We start from the raw sequence: 11042 nt of genomic DNA on the forward strand, positions 1-11042 counted from the left end.
AAGGATTAGCAAATTGTAAAGATAGATTTATAGTTTCATGTACAATCACCATTTTTTATTATACTATGTTATGGAAATGTTTGCTTTATTCCATAAATTGAAAATAAAATTAATAAAAATTTTTAAAAGAAATACAATTATTTAAAATTTTAAAAGTCCAATAATAAATAGAGACTTGTGGTTTCACATACAATTCTCTTTTCTTTTTAAATGGAAATTATAATATATTTTGATGTTTGTCAAGTTCATAATAGTAAAATTTTTTTTAATTAAGAAGCTATGAAACTTTGAATTAGGGTGGTCTCAGAATTGAGTGAAGAGGAGAGAAAGTATAGAACTAAATATAATAACTAATTGGATATATAAAAGATAGAGAAGAAGAAAATGAGGTGAAGGCTGGAAAGATGACTTCAACAAAAACAGGGGAATTAGAAAGTGGCAGGCTTAGAAAACTAGAAGCTGCATGTTGGCAGAGCCAAGATGGTAGCATAGAAGCAGGAAAACTCCATGAGCTCCCCCCATAACCACTAAATACCTATAAAATATGACTCTAAACAAATTTTAGAGCTACAGAACCCACAAAGTGAAAGAGGGAAACAAATATACTGCGAAAGGCAGCCTAGCAGGCCAACAAGAATGATCCATCACAGCATGCTAAGAGCCAAGCCCAGCCCAGAGTGAGCCCATGGTTTTAACCCCAGGGCAGCCCTGACCAGCAGAGAATATAGCAGACTTCAGGAGGGTGGATCACCAGCAGCTTTGGTAGTTTCCAGATTTATCAACCCATAAATGCAAAAGACAAAGTAACAGGTCAGTGTGGAACTCTGTTGGAACTTGGGGGGGGGGGGAGGATGAAGCATGATCCAGCCCCTACCCCCAGGGTGAAAAGTGATGGAGGTGCTGCTACCATTCAGCCACCTCCACCTGGCTGCATCAGAGTTCCTGGCCTGCAGATCATAGAAGGACCAAGTGACCATTCTGAGAGGTAATCGCTCTTGCTTTAACCTGCTTGGATCAGGATTGTGGTCTTGGGTGGAGGTCATGGGGTGTGTGACCAGGTGCCAGAGCCTGGGAGGCTTCAGAGAGGGCACCAAACTAATAGCTCTGGCAGATGCAAAAATACCAGTGATTTTGGAACAAAGCTCTACTCTCTGAAAGCAGAGTTCTACTGTGGCAAAAAGCTCAAAAGTCAAGTAATTGTGTGGCAACATGAGCAAACAAAGGAAGCAAAGCAAGCAGAGCAATCAAACCTTAGATTCCTTTTTGGGGACAAAAAGAATAAAAGCATGGAAAGAGAGAAGACAACAAAGTCAGAACTCCAGCACCAAAAGCTTCCAAGAAAAATATGAATTGGTTACAGTCCATGGAGGAGCTCAAGAAGGATTTAGAAAATCAAGTAAGAGAAGTGGAGGAAAAAGTGGGAAGAGAAATGAGAACAATGTTAGAAAATCATGAAAAGAGAGTCAACAACCTGGCTGAAGAAAAATAACACCTTAAAAAATAGACTAACTCAAATGGCAAAAGAAGGCCAAAAAGCCAATGAGGATAAGAATGCCTTATAAAGGCAAATTTGCCAGATGGAAAAATAATTTCAAAAGCTCACTGAAGAGAATAATTCCCTCAGAATTATATTGAAGCAAATGTAAGCTAATTACTTTATGAGAAATCAAGAAACTATTAAACAGATCCAAACAAATTAAAAAGTAGAAGGCAATGTGAAATATCTCATTGAAAAAACCACTGACCTGGAAAATAGATTGAGGAGAGACAATTTAAAAATTATTGGACTACCTGAAAGCCATGATCAAATAAAGAACCTAGAAATCATCCTCCAAGAAATTCTCAAGGAAAATTACCCTGATATTTTAGAACCAGAGGGCAAAATAGAAATGGAAAAAATTCACAGATTACCTCTTGAAAAAGATCCTAAAAAGTAAACTCCTAGCAATATTATAGCCATGTTCCAGAGTTCCCAGATCAAGGAGAAAGTATTACAAGCAGACAAGAAGAAACAATTTGAATATTGTGGAAATACAATCAGGATAACACAAGATCTAGAAGCTTCTACATTAAGGGATCAAAGGGCTTGGAATATGATATTCCAGAGGTCAAAGGAGCTGGGATTAAAACCAAGAATCACCTACCCAGCAAAACTGAGTATCATGTTTCAGGGGAAAATATGGTTATTCAATGAAATAGAGGACTTTCAAGCATTCTTGATGAAAAAACCAGAGTTGAATAGAAAATTTGTCATTGAAATACAAGAAGCAAGAGAAGTATGAGAAGGTAAACAGGGAAAAGAAATCATAAGGAACTTATCAAAATTGAACTATTTACATGCCTACATGGAAAAACAATAATTGTATCTTATTGAAACTTTCGTCAGTATGAGGATAGTTGAAGGGAATATAAATGTGTGTGTGTACACATACATATATGTATGTATAAGAGGTTTTATGTTCATATGAATACATATGTGAGTATGTATATATGTGTACATGTATACATAGATAGAGGGCACAGGATCAATTGAATAGGAAGGGATGATATTTAAAAAATAAAATTAAGAGGTGAGAGAGGAATATAATGAGAGGAGATAGGGAGAGACAGAATAGGGTAAATTATCTCATATAAAAAAGGCAAGTGAAAACTGTTGCAATGGAGGGGAAGAACAGGAAGAAAAGAGAATGGGTTAACCTTACCCTCATTGAATTCGGCTTGAGGAGGGAATAACATATACACTAAATTGGGTATTTTACCCTACAGGAAAGTAAGGAGAAAGGGGATAAGATGGGGGACGATACAAGGGAGGGCAAATTGGGGAGGGGAGGGTAGTCAGAAGCACACACTTTTGAAAGGGATAGGGTCTAAGGAGAAAAATAGAATAAATGGGGGGAAGGTGGGATAGGATGGAGGGAAATATAGTCAGTCTTTCATAACATATCCACTATGGAAATGTTTTGTATAACTACACGTGTACAACCTATATTGAATTGCTTATCTTCCCAGTAAGGGTAGGTGACAAGGGAAGAAGGGAAAGAATCTGGAATTCAAAGTTTTAAAATCAAATGTTTAAAAAAATTATCATTATTATTATTTTACATGCAACTGGAAAATAAGATATACAGGCAATGGTGTATGGAGATCCATCTTGCCCTACTGGAAATCAGAGGGGAAATGGGGGAGGATATAGGAGAGAGCAGATTTGGGGAGGGGGTATTCAGTGGGATTGCTGTTTTGGGGTGGTGGGTAGGGAACAGACGGGGAGAAAATTTGTAACTCAAAATCTTGTGGAAATGAGTGTTGTAAACTAAAAATAAACATAACATTTAAAAAAAAAGAAGTTGTATGTTGCCACAGAAGGAGCATTGCAATTAGGAGTCAAGAAGACCTAGATTCATACCCTAACTCTGCCAGTTACTTCCTTGGGGAAGTTATTCACCTGAGTCTTAATTTTCTCATTTTTAAAATGAAGCCCCTTTCTGCTCTAAATCCATAAGCCTATAAAATGTCAGTTTTCCCCATGTTGAATCTGAAGTAGTGACATAATATCAAAATACTCTCCAGTCATCAGTTGAAAATGCAAATGTAGAGGCCAAAAGGGACATTGGGGTTGATTGATATATAAACATGGTAGCCATCTGCAGAAATGCACTACCTTTAATTGAAGCTAGAAGAGAACATAAGAGAAACAAGGGAGAGAGAGCATTTTGAGAAGAGAGTCTGTAACAGGAAATAGGAAGATACACATTTAGTCAGTTGGAAGACAAATATGAAAAACAAAGAACAAATGTGAACAAAGAAAGGAATGCTTAATTTTTTTATACTGAAATTCTTTTCCTCCTGTATCTATAAAACATTGTTTGTTTAATATTTTATTATTTTCATAGGGGGCAGTTATGTGGAATGGTGGATAGCATACTGAACCTAGAGTCAAAAAGACTCATCTTCCTGAGTTCAAATCTGGCTTTGGACACTTACTAGCTGTGTGACCCTGGGTAATTCACTTGATCCTGTTCTCCTCAGTTTCCTCATCTGTAAAATGAGCTGGAGAAGGAAATAGCAAACTGCTCCAGTATTTTTGTCATGAAAACCCCAAATGAGGTCACATAGAGTTGGACACAACTGAAAAACAACTAAATATAATTTTTATAGTACTAGGGAATCCCATTTCTCTGCTATAAAAATTACCTTCTCCTGAAAGACAAGGCTGTCTCTGAAGCTTGATTGACTCCTGCCTCCCTTGACAGAGCTACCTGGTCACTAGTGGGCATAAAAAGTATCACCCTGGCCACTCTGATCTGTTGAATTTCTAAAGACCACACTAGTTACCATACGTTGCTCAGCTGCCCATATTCACCATGTGAAAGAGAGGGGGGCTATATCCAGAGAAACTAGGTGTCACTGTATTCTTTTTGTATATCCTTGCTGTATTAAGGCAAAGTAAACCTCCTTTTGTCAACTGTTCAATGACTTGCAAATGTCTCCTTTAGCCCCAGCAATGAACCAGAACAAGGCACTGTATAAGACTTGACCTTAACAACTTGGGAAGGGGGGAGGGCTTGTTTGTTTTTCTTGTTTTCAGGAGACTCACATTTAGATAAAAAGGGGACAAATATGAACTGTAGACTGAGATATTTTCAGGTAGTAGGAAAAGGGAGAGAGAAAGGAGTATTCTGAAAATCAAGAGGAGAAAGAGTATCAAGAATGAGATAGATGGTCAACAAATGTTCAAGCAAAAAAAAGGAGGATTAGGATGGAAAAAAGGCCATTGGATTTGGTCACTGAAAGGTGGCCTTGGAGTGTACAAAGGATAGACAAGTAAACTGTACAAAAGTAGAAGCAACAAATACAGTTGACTCTCCAGAAAATAGGCCATGAAGGCAAAAAGAGAAGAATAATGGCTTGAGGAAGTGGTAGGGCCAAGTGAAGACTTTTTATTTATTTTTGTTTTGTCTCATTTTTATAAGATAAGAGGGTCATAGTACCATAGCTGAAAGACACCTCAGAGGTCATATAGTTCAATTCCTTCATTTTACAAATGAGGAAACTGAGGCTCAGGGAGCTTTTTTTTTTTTACTTTCTCAAGGACCCCAAAGGCAGTAAACACCAGGGGCAGGATTTGAACCTATGTCCTTCAATTTAAGATCTAATGTTTTTTTTGACTGTACCATATTGGGTTTTTTTATTTGTTTGTTTTTTTGGAGGGTAATTGGGGCTAAGCAACTTGCCAAAATCCATTTGAGCTCAGGTCCTCCTGACTCCAGGGCCAGTGCTCTATTCACTGTGCCACCTTGCTGCCCCAACCATATTGTTTTCATTTGGTTTGGGAAAGGAGTGCCTGAGAATTTTGGGGGAATAAGGAAAGAGCCAGTAGAAATGAATAGGTTGAATATCAGAGAGAGACAGAGAAAGAGACGAGAGACAGAGAGAGAGAGAGAACAGAAATGATCAATGGAGAAAAGTTCTGGATTCAAAAGTAACTGATTATGATGACAATGATGATGATGATGATGATGATGATGATGATGATTCATATAATGTTTTAAGGTCTGCAAAGCACTTTACAAATATTATTCCATTTGATCCTCACAACCACCCTGGGATACAGGTGCTATTATTAACCTTTACTTTTAAAATGAGAATATTGAAGCAAACAAAGGTTAAGTGACTTGATATGGGCCATACATCTAATAAGTGTCTGAGACCTGATTTCAAGTTGGGTCTTCCTGACTCCAGATCCAACACTCTACCCCACTGCACTATATGATGGACTCAAGGCTAAAGAGACAAAATCGTAAACACACAGAAGTCTAGTTTTCAACCCTTGTCTAAGGTATATGAATGTCCCTCTATCACTCATTTCACAGATGAGGAAAAAGAGGACCAGATATATTCAATGACTTTCCCAAAGTCATATAGCTAGCGACAGAACTGAGACTAGAACAGAAGTCCTCTCCCCTCTGCCCTCCAAGCTCTGACTACCACAACTTCAAAATCCAAGAGTTGTCTTCTCTTTTCCTTTCTCCTTTCAGGGACAGTAAGTAGAATAATTTCCAAGGAAGAAAATCCTATGTTCTACCTGTCACCTTGAATGGAGAAAAGGTGACTACTAGCCCTTAGGAGATGACAATCATCTAGATGAATAAATTAAGGAGTTCATAGTCACTGAACTTTCCTAAGTTTTAAATGAGGAGACTAAAGCAGAAGGTGTTTGCTTGTCATCAATGCTCCAATTTCTTCATTAAAATAAACATACCCAAATATTAATCCCTCAAGCAGTAATCACTATTTGTCCTCTGTTACTATGTCAGTTTTCTTCTGGCCACATTACACTTACTGTTCCAGAAAGCAATAAAAAAAAAGAAACCCATGTCCAGTAAGTGGTAAGCCAAAGAGACCTTCTAAATAAAAAAGCTAGAATTAAACATCATCCAGGAAGTCAGATTTCATTACCCAAAAAATGGATACTCGCTTCATTTTCCTGTTTCACCAAGCCTTTTTTCCCCCCAATTTTGTTTCACACCATCATTTCCCACAAAATGTGTTCTCAAGAGTCTTTTTTCTTTCTGCTTTCCTTTAACAATCGGTCTCTGTATTTGGAGGGGCAGCTGTTCCTGGAGTTGGAAAGACTTTTCTTCCCGACTTCATATCCAGTCTCAGACCCTAACTAGCTGAGTGACCCCGGGCAAGTCACTTAGGCCTGTTTGCCTCAGTTTCCTCATCTGTAAAATGAGTTGGAGAATAAAATGGTAAACCATTCTAGTATTTCTGCCAAGAAAACTCCAAATAGGATCACAACTGAAAAGGAATGAATGACTCTATATTTGGATTTCACACTTCAATCTGGCCATTCTAATGCTGTTGGTCTTTGGGTACCAAGGGCCCAACTCTATTGTCATGTATTAAAAGCAGTGCTTGGGGCAGTGGTGATCAGTGCTTTTCCTCTTCCCTTGGTGTCTGCAGAGCAATGAGCATCATTCCAGGTTTTAGTGAAAGGCGCCTTTGTTTGGAATACATATAAAGCTTCTCCCTGATACCTGAATCCCTTGGCCCTAAATCACAGAGAGCACAGCACACTGGGAATAACATGTAAATCCTCCATTGCACAGAGGGGAACCCATCTTGCTTGACACAGCCCAGCTACAATGCTCTTCCTGGAACAGCACCAGTTACTATGGAAATGGCGTCCCCTCCATTAAGTGGTTACATCCCAGTGACGACAATTGTGATTCAGGCCCCTACTTGGAATTGTCTGGGTCTTCTTGAGCTGCCTGAGTGTGGGAAGTTCCAGGGTCGTCAGAGGGCTCTACCTGCCAATTGGACCCTGATAGGGGTCAATGGTGCATCCCCGCAAATATGGAAAGCTCCACCTTGGTGGAAGAATAAGAGATCTCCAGAGTTGCCAAGGTGAAAAACAAAGTCTCTGCTGAAGTTCAGATCCCAGAAGAGCTTTTAAGAGAAGCTGAAGAAAGAGAGCTTGAGCTTCTTCCACCACCTCCTCAACAGAAAATCACAGATAAGAATTGGGTGATTATAAACTTATATTTATTTATTCCTTATATTATAAGGAAAAGACTTTTGAGGAGAAAAGCATGACTGTGATTAGTAACTGAATATAATATGCCCAGTGGGATGAAAGTCTAAAAGAAATTTCAAAGGTCCCATTCCATATAGGTGTGTGCCTTAGATGCCGACTATCAAAATATCACTCTGACTAAAACACACAGAAATAGACATGAAGAATTGGCAAGTAAATTATGCCCGAAATATCTGGGATAAGGCTGGCATAATTCTTCCTTGGGTCAACCAGTTCTGATACAAATACATTTACCATATTTTACCATATAATCGTTATCACTGCATAATCACACCCTCCTTTTTTCAGTCCAAAATTGGTTTATAAAGCTAATCATCACATGGGATAATTCTGTTCATCAGGCTGGCTAAAAAAGTAAACAGAGCAGTAATGTATTCACCAGTGGCATAGGAATATACATTTATCTTTCGTGCATTATGAATCAGGAGTGCAAGGGCATTGATAGTGTTCAATTTTAATGTATATTCACAAGTATTCCATACATCCTAGTCTTGCACCAAAGCTAGTTTAGTAATAAATGATTTTTAAGTACTACCAGAACAATTTTTTTTAAAAAGCTTCAAATAATGGTCACATCCCACTTTTTTTTTTTGCAAAATTTGACATTAAATAGGCAATGATCATGTGGTAAATACAGTATATGGAGGAGATGTTATTGGCAAGTATTTGACTGCTGGATGTAACAACAACTTAAGGAACAAGCCTGGCCCTCCTATATCAACTTGAAGTGAGATATAAAAAGGTGGACAAAGCATGTTGCATTTAAGAAGGATTTGGCCTGGTATACCCTGATGTTAAGAAGAAGATCAAGTATGTTCACTTTGAAGGAAAACATAGCCACTTTGCTTATGCAAGGAAAGTATATGAAAGAGCTGTGGGATTCTTTGGAGATGAGCATGTAAATAAACATCTCTATGTGACATTTGCAAAGTTTGAAGAAAATCAAAAAGAATTTAAAAGGGTATAAGTGATCTACAAATATGCACTGGACAGGATTTTGAAGCAGAAGCATAAGAACTCTTTAAAAATTACACATCTTGGGGGTGGCTAGGTGGCATGGTAGGTAAAGCGCCGGCCCCGGAGTCAGGAGGACCCAAGTTCAATTCCAGCCTCAGACACTTAACACCCACACAAAAAACCTAGCCGTTTGACTGTGGGCAAGTTACTTAACCCCAATTGCCTTTCAAAAAGCAAAAAAAAAAAAATTACACAGTCTTTGCAAAGAAATTTGGGGATATGTGGGGTATTGAAGACATCATTGTGAGCAAATGAAGTATGAAGAGATGGTGAAGGCTTTTCCACACAATTATGATGCCTAGTTTGATTATTTATGATTTGTGGAAATTATGTGGAACCAGAGACTTTGTGAGAGTTGTATGAAAGAACCATTGTGCCACAGGTCCAAGAGAAGAACTGGAAATGATATATGTTCTTCTGGATCAGGTAAACTTCAGCCTCAAGGTCACTAGGTCCTCAAGTGCAGCCCTTTGACTGAATCCAAATTTCACAGAACTGATCCCTTCAATAAAATGATTTGTTCTGTAAAACTTGGACTCGGTCAGAAGGCCACACCCAAGGACCTAGAAGGTCACATGTGGCCTCAAGGCCAGAGGTTCCCTAGCTCTGCCCTGGATCAACTATGCATTTTGTAAAGAGTTGGAGGTAAAGGATCCAGAAAAGACCAGATTGGCATATCAAAATTGCTTGGCATTGATTCCTCACAAAAACTTTACATTTGCCAAAATATGGCTACTGAGTGCCCAGTTTGAAATAAGACAGAAAAATGTGCCATTTACCAAAAGAGCTTTGAGAATTGCTCTTGGCAAATGTCTCAAAAACAAATTATTTAAAGTCTACACTGAATTGAAGTTTCAGCTACAAGAATTTGACCAATGCCAAATATTTTATGAAAAGTTCCTGGAATTTGCATCCAAAAATTGCACATTGTGGATCAAATTTGCTGAGTTAGAGATAATTCTTGAAGATACTGAGATAGCCCAGACAATATATTAGTTGGCTATATATAAGCCAGCCATTCTTAGATATGGCATAAGTACTTTGGAAATCCCATGTTGATTATGAAATTGAACAACAAAAATATCTGAAAAGAAAACCAAGAAATCTTTACTGGAGATTTCCACAATGAACATGCATCAAGGTATGGATCAGTTTTGTCCAATTTTAGCTGTCTGCAGGAAATAAAGTTTAAATGCAGACAAATTTATGAAGAAGCCAACAAAACTATGAGAAACTGTGAAGAGAAGGAAGGAATACTTATGTTACTAGAATACTGGCGAAACTTTGAAGATGAATTTGGAACAGAATCTCATGAGGAGAGAGTAGACAAACCCATGCCAGGTAGAGTTAAGAAGAGAAGAAAAGTATAGACAGGAGACAAGTGTGATGCTGCCTAGAAAGAGTATGAAGATTATATCTTTCCAGAAGATGCAAACCAGCACAACCTCAAACTGCTGGTAATGGCCAAATTTTAGAAGAAACAGCAACAAGAAAAGGGATGCTACAGAGAAAGAGCTGGACAAAGATGTGGATGAGGGTTAATCTCGTCTTTTTCCATGGTGTTACATTTTTATTTTTATAAATTTTCAAAATACAAAAATTTTGAAATGTCACCAAAAAAAAAAGGAAAACAGTACTCTTCCTCCTTCTCTGTTACCAGCATTATAAGTTAATTTGAATTTACTACAATTGGACTCAACTTCTTTTCTTTCTTCATAGAAACATTCTATTGGCCTTTAGTCTTTCATCTTTCTAATATGCAATGATTTCCCCAACTTAAAAGGCTCATTCCATATAACTATATCTCTCATGTTGCAGTGGGGGACTCCACCCACCCAAAAATGTTGGGGTTTCATGATGTGTTGTGGTGGAACTGTCTCAAATAATTCAGTCAGACCACCTCTAATCCAATAAAGGCATTTATTGAGATGAAGTGAGCTAAATTCCAAGAGGAACCAGCAACTTTGGAGAAAACAAGATGAGTTTTTATAGGGTAAAGGTGCAATTACATAATCAAAATTTATGTAAAATAAAGGAATATGATTAATATTTAAAATGCAGGAGGAATCTGTTAAGGGATTAGGTAATGGAGGAGGGGTCCCATCTATTGTTCAGTGGTTGAACATTCTCGTTTAACAACATTCTCGTTGTGCTGCCCTCTATTAGGCTAGCTATTGTAGTCCTGTCTGGTCAAGAGAGATAATTAGGTATTGTGGTCCTGTCTTGGGCTAAATGGATGATGTAATTGTGATGGGATACAAGAACATACTTTTTCTGTGAGAATGGGTCTGGGGGCAGTGATCAGGTAGAGGCTGTAATGGTAATGTAATTTTAAACTTGAAGAACAAAAGTAGCAGGTATTTAACACTTAGTAACTGATCAAGTCTCTGATTGGGGGAACAGAAGGTATGAACTCCTGCCCCTT

General features: G+C 38.0%; 1 pseudogene; it reads left to right on the forward strand.

Annotated features, from left to right (window-relative positions):
- The first annotated feature begins 851 nt into the window (after window positions 1–851).
- On the forward strand, window positions 852–10234 carry LOC138161195 (crooked neck-like protein 1; annotated as a pseudogene).
- The last annotated feature ends 808 nt before the right edge of the window (window positions 10235–11042 follow it).

The sequence above is a fragment of the Petaurus breviceps genome, unplaced genomic scaffold, assembly GCF_028583685.1.
Source record: "Petaurus breviceps papuanus isolate PSGF00001 unplaced genomic scaffold, PetGlider_PUasm1.0 184, whole genome shotgun sequence".
Classification (NCBI taxonomy): domain Eukaryota; kingdom Metazoa; phylum Chordata; class Mammalia; order Diprotodontia; family Petauridae; genus Petaurus; species Petaurus breviceps.